Source organism: Theropithecus gelada, chromosome 2 (genome assembly GCF_003255815.1).
Source record: "Theropithecus gelada isolate Dixy chromosome 2, Tgel_1.0, whole genome shotgun sequence".
NCBI classification, from domain to species: Eukaryota; Metazoa; Chordata; class Mammalia; order Primates; family Cercopithecidae; genus Theropithecus; species Theropithecus gelada.
In genome coordinates this window covers 69,896,798-69,921,778 of record NC_037669.1, presented here as the reverse complement: position 1 = coordinate 69,921,778, position 24,981 = coordinate 69,896,798, and the positions used below count along the sequence as shown (strand labels likewise).

The 24,981-nt window shown below is 36.9% G+C and overlaps 1 protein-coding gene across 2 annotated transcripts in view; it reads right to left on the bottom strand.

Moving 5' to 3' along the window:
- Nucleotides 1–24,981, bottom strand: part of MDFIC2 (MyoD family inhibitor domain containing 2) — a 110,332-nt gene that overhangs the window by 10,960 nt on the left and 74,391 nt on the right. The window lies entirely within an intron of this gene.

Sequence of the window (24,981 nt, the reverse complement as noted above, 5' to 3'; positions counted from 1 at the left end):
ATATGCAAATACCACATCATTTTATATTAGAGACTTGAGCATCTGAAAATTTCGATATCTGTAGAGTCCTGGAATCAATTCCCCTCAGACACTGAGGGACAACTGTATGCATTCTCCTGCCACATAATGATTGGGAGTCTGCTCTGCAACAAATGCTGGGCTGTATACTGGGGATAGAGGGATGACTAAGACAGGCATGGACCTTGACCTTCATGAGCATCAAACGAATCATCAAAGAAATAACTAAGTTACAGGATTGAGAAGTGTAAGCATATCATAAAATCATGTCAGAAAGGACCAGACTGGGTCATGGTGCAGTTAATTTATAACTTCCTTACAGGCTCATGATGCCCAGGAACAACTTAAAACCTGAACAAGCAACAGGCCTCGTGGCTTGGTGGCACAATTGGGAGGTGGTCAAGAGGTGTCTTTGGGAATTACATTACCATTGTTAACACAATGCCTTGTTTGTTGGGTAATGCTCATTGAGTGACTGAAATTAATAATACAGTTGGCAACCTGGTTTGATTTTGCCATGCTTATGCAGCTCAGTGCAAGAAATATATTCTTGCCAAGTCCATCTTTATTTCCCTTCCAAGGTTGTTTCTTAGTTTAGGGCCAATGGAAATGTCTACTGGGTTCTGCCTTCTAAGGCAATGGGTTCTAGACTTTTCTGCAGAGTAGAATCACCTGGGAAATCTTTTAAAAATTCAGAATTTTTAAAGCTCTGGTATTCTCCTCTTCAGGAGACCAATTAAATCACAATCCTTGGTAGGACGGGAGAATTTTTGAAGCTCCTCAGGTGATTCCAACATGTAGACGAGTTTGGGAATCACGATGCCTGGGATCTTCTGCATTTGAGACTAGAGAAAGAGAGAGAACAGCCCGCTGACCTGTGCATCAGTGATTTTCAGAAACCAATCTTAAGATAGTTGCTTTCCAAAGACTCCTAACTGGCACCAGAACTATCAGTCTGGTATACACAACTGTCTTAGGTCATTTTTGTTTCTTTCTGAGCCTCCAAACAGCCTTGGTTTTCAGCAATGTTTAATTTCTATTCTCTTCCTTTTATGTGCTGGCTTTAAATTTCTTGGTTGTGGTTTCATCCACCATAAAAAGGATTGGCAGAAATAGGGATTCAAGAAAACATCTATTGTTGAAAGCAATTAATGTAGTATTGAATATTGAAGTGGAATCAGCCTTACAGATGAGAGAACACTAGGCTTCCTCTAACCCCAGAGGGATTCACCAAATTAATGATATAATGATGATGATGACGATGATGATGAAAATCATAATTAGTTTATTTTTCTTACTTGGGTATCAAAGCATCCAGTAATCAGCTAATATTGCAGATAGATGGACTTTCAAATGATTTCTTAGAACACCAAGAGCAGCATCAATATTTTGGGCCAGATATTTTTCTGGCATGGAGAGATTGTAGGACGTTGAGTGGTACCATAGTCTTTTATCCACTAGATGCTAGTAGCACCTGACCCTCTAGCTCATGACAATGAAAAATGTTTGTAGATATCGCTGCATTTCCCCTGTGGGACAAAATCACCCCGGTTGAAAACCACTGCTTTACACACACACACACGAACACACACTGCGTGGCATGTATCTTATGTCAAGTTCTATGTTACCACTTATATGCCTTATTGAACTTAAGCATCACAAAGACTCTAGGAGGTAGATATTGTTAGCCTCCTTGAACAGATGGGAAATGTATGAATGGGTATCCCCAGTTAGCAGATGAATGAAGGTAACCAAGGCTTCAGAGTTTATTTAGGTAAATTGTCCCAGGCCTCCTCCTTATTCAGTAGTAGAACTGAGATTCAAATCTAGGCCTGGTGGATTCCAAAAGCTTTGTGCTTGTCCTTTTCCCTTTTATATTATGCAATATTTTCTCTAACCTATTCTTAGCTTTTATCCCTCCTTCCTAACTACTGAGAATGCACATCAGCAAAACCTTCTCACCCTAAATACTGCGATGTGTCACCTGCCCAAAATCGAGCCTTGCAAATAGCTGAGTTTTACACACTCGCCTTTCCCTAAGCAGTCTTTGCAAAGCAAAACTACCTTCTTTGCACACTCAGGGAATCCTGCTTGTTCTGTTACAGCTGCTTTATCCCGTACATTAGAGAGCAGCTCAGAAAGAGCTGATAGATAACGAGACCTTGATGAGTATGGAGATTGCAGCAGCTATTTACTTAACAGAATTAATTAACAATCAGTTCAAATTATCACACGTAGTCAGGCTGCATGTAATTTAAATTGCTTTTGCACAAAGTAATTCAGTAACAAAAAAAGTTGGATAGAGGTTACTGGAATGTAAGAACATGCGGAGAATACAGTATACAGCCAAGTGGTATATGATTCTCTTTTTAATTTTGTGACAATTTTAAGTATAGCATTTTGAATGTAAGTGGTGTGCTACATTAAGCAACCATTTGGAGCACACTAGGCTTGTACTGAGAGAATTTTATGGAGAAGTTAAACTGCCATTCATAAAGTTATTTTAATTCTATATCTCTGTTTATATTTTTATTTTTTTTCATTCCTCAGTGGGAACTATCTGTTGCTCATTAGAAAGTCATCTGACATGCACACATTTGAGAACCCAGTCTGTTCAACCCAGAATTCTGACATCTGAAGTGAGTCACAATTTTTGGGTGAATGTTACTGACATCTTCCATCTCTTATAGATGATGCTAACAATAATTTCATCACATTCAGATTCCTTCCTTTATGGTATTATTTGACATTGCACCCAAAGTACTATAAAGTAGCATAAGCTCAAAGGAGAAACATATAAAAAGTAGTATCACTTCTTCTGTAGAGAAAATTATTTTAGAGTTAAATAAGGAACTCGTGAAACTATATTTGGGATGTTATTCATAGTTCTTGACATTAACTTAGAGAAAATAATTTTTACCAATAGTTAAAAACAAACCAAAATTAGGACAAAAATTAGAAGCTCATCTATATTTCTTAGAAAAAAATTAAAGTGAATCTTAAACATCAGTGAAATAGAAAATTCATGTTTGGGCTACAGGTAATTGCAAGAACAAATGGACATAAACTTAAGTCAGAGAAAAGATAGACAGCTAATTAAGTTTTTATTACTGTTGAGCAAATGTTATTAATTTAATTCAATTAACATTTATTGAGTACCCACATGCAACGGATGAATCAATGTGACAGGAGCTATTAATTTATTTACTCTAAGTTATTAAGAAAACGTTTTAATGATTTTCATTTTTGATCACTAAATGTGACTTTGTAATTTTTGCATCCATGTTTTCTCTCATTTGAGTCTTTATAGATAAAAGCATTCAAATGATAAATAAGCACTATGTCCTCTTCTCTAGGTCCGCTGATTCTATTCTTGTTTCTTCCTTTCTTTTCCCATTTTCCTTTCCCTTCTTTTTTCTTTTCCTTTTCCTTTCCCTTTCCCTTCCCTTCCTTTCCTTTTCCTTTTTCCTTTCCCTTCCTTTCTGCCTTTCCTTTCCCTTCCCTTGGCCCTTCCCTTCCCTTTGCCCTTCCCTTCCCTTCCTTTCCTTCCCCTTCCCCATTTTCCTTTTCCTTCCTTTTTGCTTTTCTTTTGCCTTTCCTTTCCTTTCCTTTCCTTTCCTTTCCTTTCCTTTCCTTTCCTTTCCTTTCCTTTCCTTTCCTTCCCTTCCCTTCCCTTCCCTTCCCTTCCCTTCCCTTCCCTTTCCCTTCCCTTTTTCCTTTTCCTTCCTTTCTGCTTTTCTTTCTCCCTTCCCTTCCCTTTGTCTTTTCTTTTCCTTTGTCCTTTCCTTCTCCCTCTCTGGTGTAATTCCTTGACTGACCATTATCAGCTTCTGTTTTCTTCCAACTCCCTCCATATATTTGTTCCTTAGGACTTTGTCCTCTTAGTTTCTTTCTTCCTACCTTACCCTTGAAGGCCATATTTGTCCACACTCATAACATCATTGATTTCTTTATGAATTTGGCCCCTAAATCTTCATCTAGCCAGCCAGAGATGCAGGCAATATTTGCCAAGCATAAACTACATGCCTGGCACTGCACTAACTACTGCAGAATTCAGAGAAGAACAACAAATGGTTTCAGTCCTCAAGAAGCTCATAGTCATCACAAATTACAGTTTCACACTTGTAACTGTCTATTGGACATTTTATGTGGGTAACTAGCAAAATCCTTTCAGTTATTATGTCTCTTTCTACTAAGCCCCTCATTCTTCTCCCCAAACTGGATAACTCTGGCTATCCCTGGAGAATTCATAATTCAATTTGTCTTTACTGTATTGTCATTTTTCCAGTTCCCTGGGCTTAAAACTATTCTTTGGCCCTATCCCTCCATCCAATCATTTGCAAGTTCTTATTTATTCCTCCTACTAAACATCTCTCAAGTCCATGTCTGCTTTTTCATTTCCATTACTACCACTCAGGTTTAATCCTCTCTGCCCTCACATCTGGACTCTTTTTCAGAAGTCGTTGGCTCTGAATACAGTGACAACTTTCTTCAAGATATCTTATGCATTATAATCAATATTATACTTTGGACAATATTCTTCTGATAATATTAGTCATAAAGAAAGCAAAACACACACATCATGAACACACACACACACACACACACACACACACACACACACATTAATGGCTCACTATTACCTGAATATTTTCTGATTTTCTCTCTCTTTTTTTGAGACAGTGTCTCACTCTGTCACCAATGCTAGAGTGCAGTGGTGGTGGTGCAATCACAGTTTACTGCAGCCTCAACCTCCCAGGCTCAGGTGATCCTCCCACCTCAGCCTCCTGAGTAGTTAGCACTATAGGTGTGCACCAACACAGCAAGCTTATTCTATTATTATTATTATTATTATTATTATTATTTGTATTTTGTGCAGAGACTCAGTTTCACCATTCTGCCTGGGCTGGTCTTGAACTCCTGGGCTCAAGGGATTCATCCACCTTGGCCTCCCAAAGAGCTATGATTACAGGGGTGAGCCACTATGTCTGGCCTCCATTCTCTCTCCCTCCTCTCCCTCTCTTTATTTTGTTCTTCTTTTAAGAGACAGATTCTTGATATGTTCCCAGGCTGGACTAGAGCTCCTGGGCTCAAATGATCCTTTCACCTCAGCCTCCTGAGTAGATCTTTTTATTCTCATTTAACCTACAAATTCTATTGCCAAGTTGCCTATGGAAACAGGTAGCTTGTTGCTAAGTTTTTCTTGTGAGCAGTAAACTCCAGAAGCCTACATGGAAATTATTACATAAGACTTTAAGGTAGGGTGATTTTAATTTTAGTTCTAGGCCAAAACATTTAAAGTGAGTGTATTTTTCAAATGTATAGACCATTTTTTTAAGCTATAATGGTGAATTATGTTTTCCCTTGGATTTAAACTATACTCCAGCTTAGAATTTAGTACTGTAATTATCCGTGGCTGAAATCAGACCAAGGCAGACAAGTGACATTTCAAGGTATAAGCTACCAAACCATTAACAAATTATTGTGGTTAGTAAAAGGAGTTAATTGAAGTGACACTGTATAGAGAAAAAAGTTTTTTTCCTTTGTATGAAAATTTTGTAAAGTTCATTCAAATGTTAGAGGTGACTTTTGTTGTTAAAATATATGATTATACTCTCCACAGCTTCGTAGGTAACAATACAATGTGTAAAATATAGGAAATCATTCAACATGATCAAACATGGTGAAAAGTATCAGCCAGGGTCAGAATCATCATTTTTTAGATGTGTAGATCACTATTACTTTTATATTGAGTAAAATTTGAAAACATACAATGGCTGAAGACAGAACAAAATTAGGAAGATGAAGATTTCTTGACATTGAGAAAAGCATAATAAAAGGTGATTGATACTCAAAGAAGCTATGTTTTCAAGAAAAACATATTTTCTTCTTTGAAAGCTGAGTAATAAAACTGAGTGGATAATTTTCTCCAGTTGAGGGATGAAGCCTTCTAAAATTTCCTCACCTTTTTGAAATGAATGGAAATAAGTAACTATGGAGTATTCAATTGCTACATCCTGATAGATTGGATAAGACAAAACCTTGGGTTCATTAAATCTAATTTGGGAGGGAGGATAAATAAGATAAATATATTTGACATTTTTTCTTTAATTTTCAAATGGCAGCTCTGGTTGGAAGATGTCCTTTAAAAACTTTCAAGTTAAAGTCACAGTTGTATAAATCATTGTTTTGATTTGTCTTCTGTAGCACTTCAGCTAAAATCCTGCCTCAAGAAAAGTTAGATGAAATGTTTATCAAGGGCTATGAGAAGAGGACATTTTAAGCCTTTTCAATCAGCCTTAGTAAATCTTTTTTAAAAAGAGAGAAAAGGCTAAAGTATATTATTCCTCCAGAAATAATAGAAGTGAGTGTTCAAGGTGAAAAGGATTAAAGAGTACAAAAGAACGAGGGAAGAAGGCTGAGCATGGCCCCCTCCCCACGCTTCCCTGACACCTGCAAAGCAACTTCAATTTTTGGGGGCTGAAGTGGGCTTTTTTTTTTTTTGGTCTAACTATTGTGGATAATTACTTCAGTTTTCTGCCCGCCACTATACTTTGCACCTGTAGACAGACATAGGCTAAGTGATATACTTTTATAGCTGGATCATAAGCTGGTAACAAGGAACAATTGACTCCTAAGAGATAGTTGAATCTTCTTCAGACATGAAAGCAGTTTGCAATTATGAGTCTCCATTTCATTTTTATGCAGTTACCTTCAGTTTAATGTTTGTAAAAAGTGTCTCAAGAAATAAAGATTATGTTATCCAAGAAAAAAAATGGTTAGCAGTTTTTATAGTTTGATGCGCTTGGATTAGTAATAGGTTTAGGGCTCTGAAAAAATAAATGAAGCCAATCAGGCTATAAACTCATGCATGATTGGTATTACATATACAGTCATTTTTTTACTATCAGTGTTTAAATATAAATGTTAAAAATAAACCATAATTATTCAAAATATTCTCTATTATGTTAAAACCATCACAATTTATTCATCCGAACTATTTGAATGTCACTTAAAGTCTCTTATGTGCATTATCACATTTGAAGCTCACAACAGTTTTGCAAAGTATTATTATCATTATTACATGAATGAGGAAACGGATAGAGGGTCAGAGATTTTAGTGGTTTGCCCAAGATTACCCCGCTGGTAAGGGGCACAGCTAGTACTTGAACTTATGTCTTCTAATTCCTACAGCAGTCAGACTGCATTTCCAAACTGCTTCAGAAACCAAGCACTCTGATATGAGCTTGAGATACTTTCTGAAATAAAACTGCTTTGTCCCTTCTGACTTACCCCTCTCCAGGTTAATTGATCCTGCTGGTATTTGATTAGCAGGTACTTTGTAGAGTAGGTTCAAACCCAGAATTCCTATTTGATAACTAATAACTGCTTTTTCCAAACTTACCTCTCAAAGCCCACTGTAAGAAGCCTCCTACAACTGTCCCCTGCAACTCCCATCGAAATTGTTTCCTTTGGGAGCCCCCAGAAATCCAGGTTGATATCCTCACTAGAGCACTTAGTTTAGTTTATAGTACTGTGATTAATTGTGGATGTATTTCTCCTCTCCTTTCTGTTGTGAACTCCTTGAGGAAATACATAAGCCATGTAGCTCAATTTCTCAGAACTTAGCATAGTGCCTGGCAGAAATAAATAAATAAATAAATTAATTAATTAATTAATTTCAGCCAACTGATGACCTGATAGACTAAAGGTGGGGTGTCTTAGTTTTCGGTTGACATCCTTAGGGGAGGTTTTCTGAGCACATCCCAGTGGTCCTCCTTCCACATTCTCTGTAGACCAACTGATCCTAGTAAAAGTCTATAAATTTCTGTCTTTTGTGGTAAAACACATCTTGGTATTTTATTTTGATTTGAATGCAACATTTGCACTGATATCCGTACAACTGTGAAGAATACAAAATGATACAAATAAATTAAAATCTATAAAGCTACCATTTTAAACACATTGTTATATTTGTTTCACAAAAATGTAAATATCTGGTATATGTGTATTTTATATTTATAGATTTATATGTATGTATCTATATATTTGTATTTATGTTTCATATTTGCATATTAGGATATATATTCTAATTCTAATTTATATATAAATAAACATACAATTGTAATATATCAACATTAGATTAATAATTAATAAATATACTATTCCAATTAGATATCTGATTAATACTACATATTCTAATTATAATTTATATATATATATAAACTTACAGTGCTTCCCAGATGCCATTCATTTTTCTAAGAGCTTTGCCTATATTAACCCATTTAATACTCCCAGCAACCCTTTGTGGTAGGTACTGCTAGCGTCATTGCCATTTTTTATTTGAGGACACAGAAAACACAGGGATATCAAATAACTTACCCAGAATCACATAACCAGTAAGTGATGGAGCTAGAATTTTAACTAAGGCAGCCTGGCTCCGAGTCTATGTTCCTAACTTACAGGCTAGACTGTCTGTCTAGATAGAATTTTTTTAAAGTAGAATTTTATTGAATATAATGTATTATAGTGCTACCATTGTATTGTAACCATTTTCCTTCATCCTAAAGATTATTGAAAAACATACTCAGGTCTCTGCTCATATGTCACCTCCTGGGTGAGGCAGGCCTTCCCTTACATTACATCAAAAACAGTGCTTCCCAATCAGGGCAGATTTTGCCCCCAAGGGAATGGAAATTTGGCAATGTCTGGAGATAATGTTTATTGTTATGACTGGGCTAGGTACACTAGCATTTTGTGGGTGGAGACCAAGGATGCTGCTGAACAACCTATTATGCACAGGGACCCCTCCCCCTCACCACCAAGACCCATAAAAAACGTGGTTTCAAATGTCAATTGTGCCAAGACTCAGAAATCCTTTAATGTCATAGTCCTGATCACCAGCCATTGCTATCACATCACTCTGTTTCATTTTTCTGCACAGTGATTTTTAAAAATATCTTATTTGTTTATTTGCTAATGGTGTGCATGGATTTCCCACCCTTGACTAAAATGCTACCTAATGAAAGTTTGTCTGTGTCAATTAACTGCTATATCCTAAAAGAGGACCTGGCATACAGCAGGTACTCAGTATACAAGGAATTAAAGAATGCTTAGCATTTCTTACATGGTGAATAATAAACTAACAGTTCCCCCATTCAACACAAATGTAGACAGTTTCTATTTTTTGCTACCATGAATACTCTTGAAAGAAACATTGTTGTCATGATTATAAAATACTTATTTATTTGTGTAGGTTGAATTAAGAGAAAAGGACTTATTGAATTAATGGTTGAATTTCTCCCTTTTTATGTAATTTGCTAATTGCCTTCCAGAAAGATTGTGTTCATTTAGACTTGTACCAACAGGGATTGGGAGAAGTTTTGTCTATTCTCTGATCTTTCTAGGTTTTACCACTAAAATATTTTATTTTTATCAATTTAAAAGGAACTTTGATTTAAGTGTCCGATTTTTCCTACAGCTGAAAAAACAGTTTTTCACTATAAGAGGTAGAAGGTGTTTTCATATCCACCACCTTTCTGTGGATGTTTTGTTTCACAACTAGATTCATTGGTAATCTGAAATCTCTTGCATGATATGGAATTGGGCAGTTAAAGACATCCAATCTGTATTTATAAATCAGTAAATTATTGTTGAAAAATACTTACTGAATGATCATTGAACCTGATTTATTTAGCTAGTTCTGTCTCTGAGTTATGAGGCCTTGGGGGTGACATACTGTTGGATGGACTTTAGGAGGCTCCCTATCAGCATCTATCAGGTTAATATCCATTTGTACTGTGCCTGTATAAATGTGGGAAATAAGATGTATACAGAGGCCTTGGAGAGGCCAGAAGTCAAGCCACGTTGTTGGAAGGACAAGAAATCACGGGAGCAAGGGAACAGAGGATCAAACCATATGCTTATTTATAACTCCTTTTGCCCAACTCTGTGTGCCCAATGAACTATGGAATCTTTCAAAAGGCCTCATTGGGGATTTAAGATCTATTTTCTTGATTGTCCACTCAGTGGAAATTTAGCCCAGTAGTCTCCAAAGTGGTATATGTATACCTGGAGGAGGCGCAAATCTATCCAATGGGGTTAGAACACTTATTTCTATTTTTAAATCCTAATATAATAACTATTTTTGCATGTTTTATAATGTTTAGTACAGTGAATATGGTAGCATATGCCTCCATTGTATATGCGTGTGCACATGGATGTATATAGATGCATATATGCATGCATTAGGTGGGCTTGCTATTTTTCCCTTTTTTACTATTAAAGGTTTATAAGCTTTACAATAAAAAGTCTGGAGACCGCTGGTCTGAGTAATAGACTGAGGTCAGCACTCTACATCCCTCTTCTACTGAAAAAATTCAATTTTCTTTTGCTTCCTTTTGGTACCCAGGGTGTGGTTGCTGGAACGTTTACAGCCACAGCAGCTGCAGTAGTGGCCTGAGTAGACTTTTCCTCTGAGTTTCTATAGTGGTAACAGGATTAACAGACTCTATTCTGGAAGTACTTGGGTGGCATAACACCTCCCAGCAGAACTATTCCTGACAAGGATGTGCAGATGGAAATGCATATTTATGTCACTTAAAGCCTACAAGAGACACAAGGATTTGAGCTATAACAATAAATAGAAAAAAAAAAAAAATTCTTCAGCATTTTTGGTAACCCATACTCAAGTGCATTGACTGTGCTTGGCGAAAGACCTACAGTTTGCTCTTTGTCCAAGCATAAAATATTCAGCATTCAAGCATGTTGAGGTGAACTATTCTGAATATATTTTAGAGTGTTAAAATAAGCTACCACAAAGTTAGTTTAAAATTTCAGGTCTTAAAAATAACAGGACAATTTTATGAAGTGTTTGGGCCATTTCGAGAAAAAAAAAGTTCCCTTTAAAAAAGAATGTTCATTTGTTCCAATTGTTAGTAAAGGCAGGTTTAAAAAAATTATTTCTAAACACCAAATAGTCATTATAGTCAAGGCTTTCAAGTTTAAGGTATTGTCTGCGTCACAGCCTCTCCTAGCTTTCTTCTAAAACACCTTTAAAAATATGGAAAAACAAGAATGCTCACATCTGCAAATTTGGGTTTGATAGTATTGGGAAAGGAGAGATTTACACTAAATATCAACCCATTAGAATTGAACTGAATAATCCAATCAGTCTGGCACTTATGGAGCTCTGCTGAAAGTAAAATGGAAATAGTGTTGTTTTCTGCATGCTCCCGATTCACAAACCATATTTTGTGTCAACAAGAAAATTAGGCTGTTACAATTTTTTAGAGGTGTTGATTTTTGATGTGACCAAGAGAGCTATAGTTCTTTGTCACCTTAACTGATCCAGAAATAATTTGTTACCGTAAACAGAAGAAATTTTTCAAAAATTGTATAAGGCTCTCATTAGGTTGCAAGAATAACTTTGTAAAGAAGAGACATACTGAGAAATAATCTTAAGGATCAAACAAATTGGGATGAAAAGCCAACAGAATAGATTCAAAGGGACATGTGTGAACCAAGAGAGATACTGAAGAATTCAAAATTGAAATGACAGAATTAAAATCTGCATCAGAAGCAGTAAAATACAGAATTGACACTGCAGAAAATATCATTAGTAACATAGAGATTAAAAGCAAATCTGAAAAACTCTCCCACAGTTCAAAAGTGAAGGACAAAGAATTCAAGTTATGATGACAAAATGATGTCAAACTCAAACGTTGGAACATATAGATCTCACCTAAGAGATACAGTTTCCTAGAGGAGAAACCAAAACAATCCAAGCATAAGCTTTGTTCAAAGATGGTACCACAATGTATTTCCTGAGCAGAAACACTTTTTGAAAGTGTGCTCCACTGCCTAAAATTTAGTAAAAAGAGACCCACAATTCTAAAAAATATTTTGAATTACAAAAATAAAGAAAAGATCTTTCAAGTACTCAGGCAAGGAAAACTAGATCAAACGAGAAATAACTGTTCCTGAAGTTGGCCTCAAAGTGTTCTTGTACAAAACTGAACATCAGAAAACAGTGGTGTGATGTATTAAAATTTTGAGAGAATAAGATTATATTTCATGAATTTTATCCTCAGTTTGTCTTTTCTGTGTGAGAGTACAATAGTCAGAAGGAAATTTTATTATCTTCATTATCAGAAGAAAATATGCTACATTAAAAAAACTTCCTTAAGGGTAGGCTCAGTGTCTCATGCCTGTAATCCCAATGCTTTGGAAGGGCGAGGTGAGAGGATAACTTGGCTCCAGGAGTTTGAAGCTGCAGTGAGCTATGATGGCACCACTGCACTCTACCCTGGGCGACAGAGTAAGACCTTATCTCTTTAAAAAAAAAAAAAAAGAAAGAAAGAAAGAAAAAAAAGCTTTTAAAAAGAATTACTTCAAGTTATATTTTTGTGACTGACAGCAAAAATTAAGAACTGGTACACAATTTGTAACTGGTTCAAAATTGAATTTACTACCAAAGCACTGAAGTAAATTTCAACATACAAAACTAACCCTGGTTGGAAACACAGTCAGGACCCAGGAAATATGTTGAGGTGTTTGTTCTCCCTTTAGAATGGCATCTGGGTATAATGTATAAGGAAACCTTCAACAGTTAACTTTTATTCAACAAATATTTACTGACTGCTAGTGTATCAGGCAGTGAAAATATGGGGATGAGTAAAATCCTTTGTCCTCCCTTATGAAGATTTCAGTCTCTCTGAAGTTTTCCTCGACTTGCATAAAAGAAGGTCATTTCCTTTTTTGTACTTCCATGACATTCAGTTGTAAGTGTGTCTTTCCCACCATCAGGGAGGGGAATCATGCCTTGGCATTCCTGAGCTTAGCACAGGGCTTGGCGTAAAGGGTGAATGAATGTAGTAGCTATGCATCAGCTTACTAAGTGGTAGGTAATGACATGTTTTAAATCTGGTTCTAGGGCTGCTAGTCTATTTGCTTTTTCCCATATTATATTGCATCTAAACCAGGTACAATAATAACCAGCACTGGTGAAATATTTTCAGATAAGAAGTTTTCAGACATGAAGTTCTTTGGAAACTGAATAGAAGTATAAAATTTTAGATGTGGAATAAACAGTAGATGTCAGTTAGTTTCCTCTCCCATGTACCCATTCATCCATTCATTTATTCATTAGTGCCTGCTATAATAATAAAAATAATGATAGCTAACATTCACTTCACACTATGAGAAGCTTTGCCTAAGTGCTTTAAATGAATTCTCATTTAATCTTCACAATAACCCAACGAGGAAGTTATTATAAGTTCAATTTTCCTAGTGAGGAGAATACGTCTTAGAGAAGAAGGGCGCTGTGCCTTATTCATTGCTTTATTACTAAACTAGTAAAGATTATGAGGAAGAATTTGAATTTAGGCATTTGGATTCTACAGCCTTTCCTCTTAACCACTGTGATATATGCAGGAGACACAAAGATGAATGAGGCCTGGTTGTGCCCTCGGGAGCTTTATGGCCTATTTAAAGGAGATACACATGTCAACAGATAGCTTGCCTACAGGCATTCCTTCTGTGCCATCTCTAACCTGATTTTGAAAACCAATGTAATTCCCCTGAATGACTAGTGACTGGTCAATGATGCCAAGGTTCAAATGGAAGGGGAAAAAGGACAATGAGGTAGATCTTGGATGATAAGGCAATTTGACTGTTGTCCCAATCCTTGGAACCCTGATTACCTCAAGCATCATTGTTAAGGTGGTCTTGCCATTTACAGGACATTGCTACATTTTTTGACTGGGGCAAAAGTAATTGAGGTTTTTGCCATTACTTTCAATTGCAAAAATCACAATTACTTTCGTGCCAACCCAATAGATAATGTGTGTTCGTACTCATCCTATCAGTTGGGTAGATTAGTCACCTCATTCCCTTTTAAGCATCTTGATCAATTAGGTTGTCATAGAAAAATTTCAGGCATTCCATAGGCGAGTGCTTTGGCTCTATCCTACTTAGTAAATAACAACAACAATATTAACCGTTGGCACACCCACCCTTTATGCTTTAGGTTTCTCACAGTGCTTTTACGTTCCACAGCTTCTCCCCGTCTCCCAGGTTTACAGAGACAAAGATGTTCTGCTGGTCTCTTTGAAAATCTAAGGCAGGTGAACAGTCAGAGCCTTGGAGAATTGTAGGTTTGGATAAAATTCGTACTTGCTTTTGGCAACTGGAGATGAAGACTCTTTGAAACTTCAGGTCCTGTACTTTGGAAATTCTATGTTATCATGAAGATAAAACTACTCATTTTAGCTCATTGCTAAGAGCTCATTGGCATTTTTATTTTTGTCAAATGAGTTATAGAAAAGTATGCATTTTAAACCTATTTTAATAATTGATATTTATGGATTTGTTTGTGTCTATGTACTTACAAGTTAGTACTTTGGATAGGTTGGTTTTCGGTAAAGCAATTCTTTACTTACGCTAGATCTGATTTGGGCTAATCTCACTTAAATTGAATTCTGAATAAATTTGAAGAGACTCAAAAGGTTGAAAACAGTAACAGAAATTCCAAAGGAACAATATTTAAGATGGAACCATAGGGCCTCCTAGGGTACTCAGACATCCTTACCACTTAGCTAATGGACTGTTCAAACCTGAAGTGAGCCAGTCATACTTTGTACAAAGTTGTGTCTTGGTGATAGAAACCAGTGTAAATATACCAGGTGACTCGTATTCAATAATTGTGGTAGACTGGAAAGAGTACTTCCTCCCTACGAGAGCTCCGTAAGTCATTAGAAGATACTGTTGATGTTTTAAAGGAATACCATTTGCTATTGTCAAGGTCACTCTGAGAGGAATGCCTTTTCAGGTGATCAGCTTGGTAAGCCCAAATGGCATACTATAATTTATATATCATGACCTGTAGTGCTTGTTGAAACACATATTGCTGTGTTATAGTCTCAGAATGTCTGATTCTGTGAGTATGAGTTCTGTGAGTATGAGTTAGGCTCAGGCTTCAAATTTCAGATACATTATATTAAACAAAGAGTCATGGAAAACGTGGCAAGTCTTATGGTCAAGGTCCTTTATGACGATTTCAGTCTCTCTGAAGCTTTCCTCTGACACCTGTTTCTGATGATTGTCATTGTTCTATGCTATTCTTTATGTCTATTTGTAACAGGATGCTAACACGTGAAAGTGACACTCTTTGTCTAGGTTTTCCCTTATTGTGCTCTTATTTGTGAGCCACAAAGCAACTGAAACTCAGAGAGATGAAGTTATTTAGCCAAGGTCACACAGTCAAGACTCAACTCACTTTTTTTTCTGACTCCCAAGCCCTCTCTCTTACCACCACCTATCTCTGCACAGATTCCTTAAAAATCAACTGAGATGAGTGCAGAGCACTGATATAAACACTCATATCCAGTATTTTGAGCCTACATATGTTTAAGAAAATGAGATAGAATTAAAAATGATTCCATTTTTTCCTTTCTGAGCAAAAGTTACCCTTCTAGATTTCAAGGAAACTAGTGCAGTGCCTCAATTCAGAAAAGCTGAAGTTGTCTCCCCCACCGAAAATGAGAAATCTATTGACAAATTATTGTCCTTTGGGCAGACACAATGAGTCTTACAGGCTATTTCCTGGTGCCTTGTCACAGGTTCATTCCCAAAACTTAAGTCTGAAAAATTTATTTTCCCAACATATTTCCCAGTTTTAAGAGCATCCTAGAATAGGACCAGGTCAATTCCAAGCTGGTTGCATGCATTCAATTTAATTCACATACAAATGAACGTTAGCTGCTTTGGATTTCTTTTAATGGTTTTTCTCAGAGGTGAGTTTGCTTTAAGCCACTCTTTTAGACTTAATCTTTTTTCTCCCTTTATCGTGCTCTTTCTCTTACTCTGTTTCATCAATCTAACTTTTGTACTGTCCTCTTCTCCCACCCTTTTGGTTTTCTTTCTTTCTTGGCTATAACCTGATATGCTCTCTCTACTGGAAATATACTAAGACTGCAGTATCTGCAGTCTTAATATATTTCCCCATGAATCTTAATCTCTATTCATTACCACAGTAGATATTGTAACAAACACCAGGTTAGTGTAAAACCCAAATCCCTGTGTGTATCTTTATCACTAACAAGCGGAGGGAAAATAATTGAATGTGGATGAAACTGGATTCGTAGACTTTGGTAAATAGCCAAAATATATTTTCTTCTCGGTTTATAAGTAGGCTGATTCTAAGTCCCAGCCAAGGTTTCTACATGAACCCAGCATGTTGCACTCTTCCTCAATCCTCCAAGCACACTGCAATGGTGGATAAATCCAATACGTTTGGAGAGATGACTCCATGCTGCAGCGGATGTTACAAACTTCCATGGCTGAGCTGCTTTATTTCATTATGTTCTCCTACCTATTCTAGAAGCCCTTTGGATGGGCTCCAGATGTTCTATAAAAGGTGGCCCTTTTTGTAAAGAAAAGCGCTTCATTCTCTTGTTGGCAGCACTTAATGAGTGTGTTCTCTGAAGATAGGAAAGCACCCTGCAGAGGATACATTTAACACAACACTATAATTTCCGCAATGCTCACTAAGTGTCTGACTTTACAACTGCCCCTTTGGCTTCTCAAGTGCCAGAGGCAGTAATGGGTTCAGTTAGAGAGCTTTCTGCAATACTTGGGAATCCACCCTCTGAGACCAGTGGAGTTAAATATCAGGAGAAAATTCACCCTTGGTTTTTTTTAAATTCATTTAACCATTGCACTCGGCAAAATGCTATTTCCAGTTCTGCGCTCTATTAAAACACTGCAGTTGATAATATCACTGTAATTTTTGCAGTTCCCCCACCACCTCACCCATCCAACAAAGAAAGGAGATGGCTGAAAATGTATGTTAAGTGAAAACATAATATTATATCCTCTTTTACTTTTTCAAAGTGTGGTGAAACAGATTCATTAGTTTTGACTAAATACAAGGTTTTCATGAGGATTTTGGATAGGTGACATGACAATGTTGATAGGTGTACTCAAGACAATGGAGGTTAAAAGTGTTTGGAAAATATATTTCTCTAATACATCTTGGGTGCTGGAAAGTTACAGAATAAATACACGGTAGATCTTTCTCAATATAAGAAAGGAATTTTCAAAGCAGGTACATCCTTTCATGAAACACCTTTTGTGCCATGATGAACTAGTCCACAAAAGAAATTTTATTTTTTGGTTTAATAAGAAAAATTTATAATACTGATATGTCAATATGTTTTTCAATAAACTTTTCCCCAGATTTTCTTGAATTCACGTCAGTGTGAGAATTATAATTATATGTCTTCCTCCCACTTGGAAAGTGGCACAAGGTGCTCATTTGCAGAGTTCTGCCGTTCAAGTCGCTAGAATAGAAATGTCATGACTCAGTTAACAATGCTTTATTATTCACATTGATCTTTTTTTATAGTGTTCTTTATCTCAAAAACATTGTAAATCAGATATCTACCTCCCACTCTTTTGTTCATTTGCAAATTTTTATTATTCTAGTTTAAGAAAGCAACGGTGTGTCAAGAGTCAGTGTATACTGTTTATATTCTCCCTGCTTCAAAATCCTTTTCTCTGTAAAAGTGAAGATGCCAGAAGCATGCCTAATTCCAAGTTCTCTGAACACCTTCACAAGAAACACTGTTTCTCTTCTAGATCAAAAGCAGTTTAGTGTTTCTTGAACACCCCCAAGATAAAACAATAAAATAGAACTATAGTTTGGTGATAAGAACAAAAACACTTAAGATTTATGTCTTTTAAAATAATGTCATTTGTCAGTTAAAGATACATGGTGGTGCCATTGTTGAAATAATGTTATAATGAGCTTTGTTTAGACAAACATTGCTAGTGGAAAGAGTTCTGGCCTCTGAGGGCTTAAGAATTATGTTATCAAATCTTTGTTCCCTCGCCATCTACCAAGTGGTCTTTTGATGATGCTTACATCATTAACAATGTAGAGAGGATGAGACATATTGCCTTAATTTTTCAATTCCTCTCTATATCGAAGAGTATGGTAGGTATTTTCCAGGATGGATTAATCAGCATTCACTTAAAAAAAATAAAAGATAACAGTGGATTACATCCCTCAGAAAACACATACAACATCCCCACCTAATAGATAAATTTTGAAGCAGGACAGTAATCAGCATTTCCTTCACTCATTCTATAAACATTTATGAATGTTCGTAAAGTGCCAGGCAATATAAACTGCACTGGTAGATATATAAAGATGAGTAAGACCTGGCCTCTGCCTTCAGAATTCACTCTCCCGTGTGTGAAAGGCACTCAGGTCATTTTAATAGCATATGATGAGCCATATAACAGAGGCATGCACACAACTTTGTGGATGCAAAGCCCAGGAATTTCCTATTCTGTTGGGTATAATATGCAGAAGGGTGTCTCAGAGGAGATGAAATTTTCAATGGATCTTTAAAAATTAGTGTTCAAGGCCAGGAGCAGTGGCTCACGCCTGCAATTCCAGCACTTTGGGAGGCCGAGGCATGCATATTATCTGAGGTCAGGAGTTCGAGACCAGTCTTGCCAACATGGTGAAATCCTGTCTCTATTAAAGATACAAAAATTAGCCAGGTATGGTGGGGTGTGCCTGTAATCCCAGCTTCTCAGGAGGCTGAGGCAGGAGAACTGCTTGAGCCTGGGAGGCGGAGGTTGCAGTGAGCCAATATTGTGCCACTGCACTCCAGCCTGGGCAACAGAGCGAGACTCTGTCTTAAAAAAAGAAAAAAATAGTGTTCAATTTCCAGGTGGCAATTAAAAGCAAGGATATTCGGTAGAGAAGAAAAAGTTTGTAGAATATGGAAGTGTAAAAAAATAGTGCTTAGCAGAGCATGATAAGAAGTGGGGATGGGAAAAGAGAGAAGAGGGACTGGTAGGAATTCTGATGAAGCTTTTGATCTTTACCCACAGATTATTTTTATTTCAGCCTATAGACAATGGAGAGGCACTGGAGAAGTGGCTCTTGAATGACAGAGGATGGACCTCGAAAAAATACATGCATCTTTTTTCCTGGGAAAATGCACCATATGCAGACATATGATATAGATTCCTTCGTTCCCCAGCACACAAATTATATCCAAGTTCCCTTAACACCTGTGTAAGATACCTGAAATACAGGTTAAAGCAGGAATACAACAAGATGATATTTTTGTCTTAGAAATGCCATGATGGAGGATGAATTAGAAAGGAAATAGACTGGATTCTAGTCATTCTTATCTCACTGTTCTCTTTTAAATTAATCTCCAAACCTATTATAGTCTCCTCCTTATACTATATTTTCCTGGACAACTGTGATAACAGTATCTCTAGTTTGTTCTTGTTTTTTCCATACCACTTCTTCTTACTCAAGAGATGAGAATATGTCAAGAAAACAATGTGATTCAAAATATGAAGTGCTGCAAAGAAGGCAAGTATACTTTGACAGGAAAAACGGACCACTGACTTTGGCAATATGGCAGTCATTGGAGACTTTTGCTAGAACAATTTCAATAGAGGGACAAGGCTAGAAGACAAAGTGAGTGGGCTGAATGAAGGAAACAAAAAATAAGAAAGTGAAAAGTTGAACATAGATTACTCTTTCGAAAGGTATTAGGTTTTTGCCATTGAAACTGCAATGAGTTTTGCACCAACCTAATAATAATAGTTAACTATTTCTACAGGCTTTTGAGATGCCAGATAGTGTTCTGAGGCTTTCAATGAATAAGCTCTGATAATTCTCCCAATAACTCCATGGGATAAACACTATTACCCTCCATGTTTTACAAGTGAGGAGGCTGAGGCACAGAAAGGTAACACAAATTGTGAATTATAAATGCAGATAGTAGTAAGTGGCAGAGCTGGGATTTGAACACAGGAAGTCTGATTCCAGAAAAGAGCATGAGCTTTTAACTACCAAGCTGCACTGCTTCTGCTAAAGCAAACTTAATAGCTAAATAGTATAACATTCATAGTAGGTATAATATAATAAATAATATTGATAATATAGTAATATAATAGTAATATAATAAATAAGCAATATAAATAATATGCAAAAGAGAATCTTAATGATATCAGATTGAATAGGTCACTTCTATTGTTAAAATAACATGTACTAAATAGTTCAACATTTAGAACTGAAGAAGGTGCTAACTATTGTCTTTACTATCCTTAATTTTTAGAGGTTTTGTTATCAAGAAAGGCATGTTAGAGCTAATATCCACTATACTATCTACTAAAGCATTGCAAACATGCCAAGATGCTGAAGAAAATATAACACTATACTTATATTTTATGTTTCACTATGAATTGAAAATATTAACCAAAAAATCTTGTCTTTAATCAAAGTTTACTTTGACAAGTAACTCATCTTCAGGATAGCTTTTCTTTCCTCTCAGAAGGAATGGTTGTCTTATGACTGACGTTAGGCTGCCAAAAAAAATAATGGTTCACTGATAGAGATTCAGAAATAGACTCTGTACTTTAATGTAGCACAGTTTTGGGGAAAGGACCCCTGGTATAATTTTTCTAAGTTGTTTGTCTTTTTTTCTAACTTCTAGATTAAGTAAATGAAAGGAAAATATTTCAGAGTCAACTTACTGAAACCTGGTGAAACACTTAAGTTTTCTTACTTTTTTTTTTTTTTTTTTTTTTGGTATGGGGCTAAATGTTAAAGATTGAAAACAAAATAACAGTTTTGTATTTGATGAAGGAAAATGTATATTCTTCTCATTAATTTTTTTCATGAATCATTTTTTTTTTTTACTAACAACAATCAAGTTTCATTTGCACTCTCCTTTTCTCTACCTATTAAGATGGATAGCTGGGTTATACCTCAAAATTCCTTATTTTGAGGTATAAACACCACCCAATAGCTAATGCTACCAAGTGTCTATTATGTGGCAGACACTGTAGTACATGAGGAGAAACTCAGCTCAAGGGTGTAAGTTAGCTTTCAAATAGCTGCTAGTCCAAGAGCAGAGTCCAGTGAAGAAACACTGAGAATACCCTGTAATAAATGCTACAACAGAGGCGAATGGGATACCAATGCAGGGCACCCCACTTAGCCTCCACAGCTAAAGAGGTCTTCCCAGAGAAGATGAACCAATAACTGAATTTTGAGGAAGAATAGAAAGGATGTACCTTCTCTTTTTATCAAAAGCATAACACTTTTTGTAAACTTTACTACGATTTTTAGTTATCAGCATCTTACACATGTAAGAAAAGAAAAGGGGTCAGGGGATGAATGGTCAGGAAGCAGGAGAAAATTCCAGAGATAGCTGAGGAGCGTGAGTGTGTGAAAGAATTTAGTGGGCAACCATGTCTGTGCATATATTAGGAATATTCTGTATTAAGATGCTCCTTATTTGCATATATTGGTATATCCAATACTTCAAATATGGCTAAAGAAGATCATTTTAATTACCCTCTCTTTAGCTCATAAAGATCTATGTTGGTGACACAGACTGGCTAGATGCTACATAGCAGAACTTGCTTCCTCTTTCTGGGCACATGGTTAAACTATATTTTTCTGGTTTTCTTGCATCTCAGCAGGACATACAAATAGTTCTGGCCGAAGGGACATGGGCAGAAATGATGTACCTCCCTTGCATGTTTGGCCCCTAAAATATATCATATGATTCTCCACATTTTATTCTCTACTCATTGGCCAGCTGAAAACAGAAAATATGGTAGACAACTTGGAGGAGCCCCCTGAAAATGACAGAGACACAAAATAGAAAAAGCCTGGATCCCTGAGTCACCACATGATGGAAAGCAACCCAGGGATATCTATCTGCATTGAGCTTTTGGTGGCTAAGAATTCACTTTTATTAAATTCGGATACTACAATTTGGGGGTCACTATTTGTAACAGCTACTGTCAATCAGCCTAGCTGATAACATGTTAATTTGGAATACAACTTATATGTGAATTAATCAAGCATATTTTGGGGTATTAATTATGGAATTATAATGATACAAATATTTAATATTTATTGAATTCTAAGATTTGTACAAAATATATTATTATCTAATTTTATCATATTAAAAATGCTATGTCTTAGATGCTATTGCTGCCATCCCCATTAAAATGGTTAAGAAATTGAGCTCAGGAAGTTGGAAATATTTACTTAAGCTTACAGAATTAAAAATGGTCAGGCCGAAATTGGAATCCATGCTATCAGACACAAGAGCCATCCATTTAACAGCACATTGTCTCTTACTGGTAGGTACCATAATTTACATTGGACAACGAATGCCCTTTTAGGAAAGTAAACATAGTTTAACACCACCCAATGCAGTTCCCTTCATTCTGTAGACAAACGTAGGAGATTCATTTCTCTAACATGAAATTTCACTGCACAGCAATAGAAATTTTTTTCACCAGGATATCCTTTCATAAAAATCTGTATGTATTTGTGGGCTGGTGTCAAATGCTTATTTTTTGACCACTAGGACTTTTACTTGGTTCTTAAAACGTCTATGAAATTATTGTTACATTAGACAAATTTGAGATGAATCATATATATATACACACACACACACACATATATACACACACATGTACACACACACATTTTATATATGTATATATATACACACACACACACACACACATATACAGGTTTTCAATCCCAGACAAATAGCTGTTTGAATAATGGAACTCTCTCTTGAAATTGGCAGAAGTTGTCTACTTATTGTTTATTATTTAATAACTGATTTCATTTAACAACAGCAAAAATAGTTGAGCTGCTATGACAGCAAATGGTAATTTGATAATCAATTCTAGGTTTCTTTGGTGGATTCTTCTGTAAGTGGTGGTTTGTCTGTGGAAGAATTCATCCCATGCCTTCACCCTCCTTGAGTTTTAAAGGCAATGCTTCGTGGTGAGACCAAGGTCCAAATATGTCTTCAAATCGAAGGATGTTCATGCCCACGCCACACCTGCTGTGTTACTATCTTCCTCCCAAGTCAGAAAAGAGAATCTTAACAAACCCAGCTCTATTGAAAAGGCAAATTTGCACTTCTCAATTTGGATGACAAGACCACAACCTGATCCCATTTTGCAGTGATTCCCTGCTCCAGGATGCTGCACTGACCCTCCAGGGCCTAGCAGCCCTGGAATACCGTTGTCTTACCATTGCTCTGCATTTGCAACAAATACTTTTCTACCATTCCTGACAAAACAGCTCTATTGTTATCAACTGTAAATGTATTAAAAACACACAAGGGCATTTTCGTACATGTACGTGAAAACTATTGCCTGACAGGCTCCAATCAGTAAGTGCAAAGAGGTTTTCTTGAAGGAAACAGCAGCAGCAAACAGCTAGCCATGTACGAGGAAGGGAATTGCTCCTTTAACATTGGCGGCACACGTTCGCTTAAGACGACGCTCCTGCCCCTGCCTTTTCCCACCCAGAGGACCTGCTAGACAAGCAGCCCGCCATCTCTCTCTGGGATCAAGCTGTCAACGCAAACTTGCGTTTTTTCTCTGTTTCTGTGCTAAGCTCTACCCCCAGAGCTCCCGATGCCTTCCTGAGTGAAAGCTCTAAAAGAGCTCCCTTCTAAATTGCATCACACGTGCCGCCGTACTCTTCAAACTGACAGAACAAAAGAGCCAAATTCCAAAATTCTGGTCTGAGTGACTTGTTAGTTGTGCTGGATGATTACCCCTTAATGGGCTTGGTGAACAGGCTGGGGTGTCCTTCCCTGGTTAGTGACCAATTAAGGCTGATTTGCTTAATCAGAGAAACACACGCCAAGGAGAGAGAGAGGGGGGAAGAAAGAGACACACACAAAGAGAGACAGAGATACAAGGAGAGAAGAAAGGGGACAAAAAGAAGTCCCACTACTGTCTCCTTGCCCCTACTAATTAGGTGGCAATGAAATTACTTGGACTAGGAGTCACAAAAATAAATTCTCATCTGGAAGATACTAAATAGGCCTGCTGTGATGTGTGCGTGTGTGTGTGTGTGTGTGCATGTGTGTCTGTCTTTCCCTTCCAGAGCTGATGCTACACCAAATAACAGTCGTGTATTCTTGACAGTTATTTAGTGTTGGAAGCCCCCAAAGCATTGTTGTCTGCTCCTTCCACCCTTCTTCCCCTTAGCCATTAATAAGTATATTCAACTGCTGAGGGTCACTTTGTTATTCTGACATAATGAACTGGGAGATGTGCTTTCCAAGTGCTGAGGCTGACATGGTGACACTGGCACTGTGATGTTTTCACCTCGAGGTACCCCAACCATACACTCGGCACACTTGGAAGAATAAATATTGATCTGCTCTGTGAGGATGTGCACCATGTGAAATGTTAATGCTTTTAAACAGCTTTGGACACACCAAGTAGCTATTATTACTACTGTTATTATAAGGTAGAGAATCTCAGCAAGTGTCTCGTCTTCAACCTTTATCCTCATGATCAGTGCGCATGAGTCGAATGCCCACAATATTCACACCTCCACTCATGAGGCTGAACACAATGATGATGTTACTTGTTTTTTTTTTTTTTTTTTTTGAGACGGAGTCTCACTCTGTCACCAGGCTGGAGCGCAGTGGTGATCTTGGCTCACTGCAACCTCTGACTCCCGGGTTCAAGCAATTCTCCTGCCTCAGCCTCCCGAGCAGCTGGGATTACAGGTGCCCGCCACCACGCCCGGCTAATTTTTGCATTTTTAATAGAGATGGGGTTTCACCATGTCAGCCAGGATGGTCTCAATCTCCTGAGCTCGTGATCCGCCTGCCTCAGCCTCCCAAAGTGCTTAGGATGAAGACATCAATCCCGAAACCCCACAGCAAGAGAGGTAATTATTCACAATAATAATGTAAATATGTATTGTTTTTACCAATAATAAATGTTTATTCCTTCACAGGGACTGAGTTCTTGCCGGGTTGGAGATTTTCTGCTTGTCTTTCCAGGGTGATTCTCTCCTTTGTACAGAGAGAAGGAAAAAATCTCACCATTTCTAAAATCATAAGTGCTTGTGAA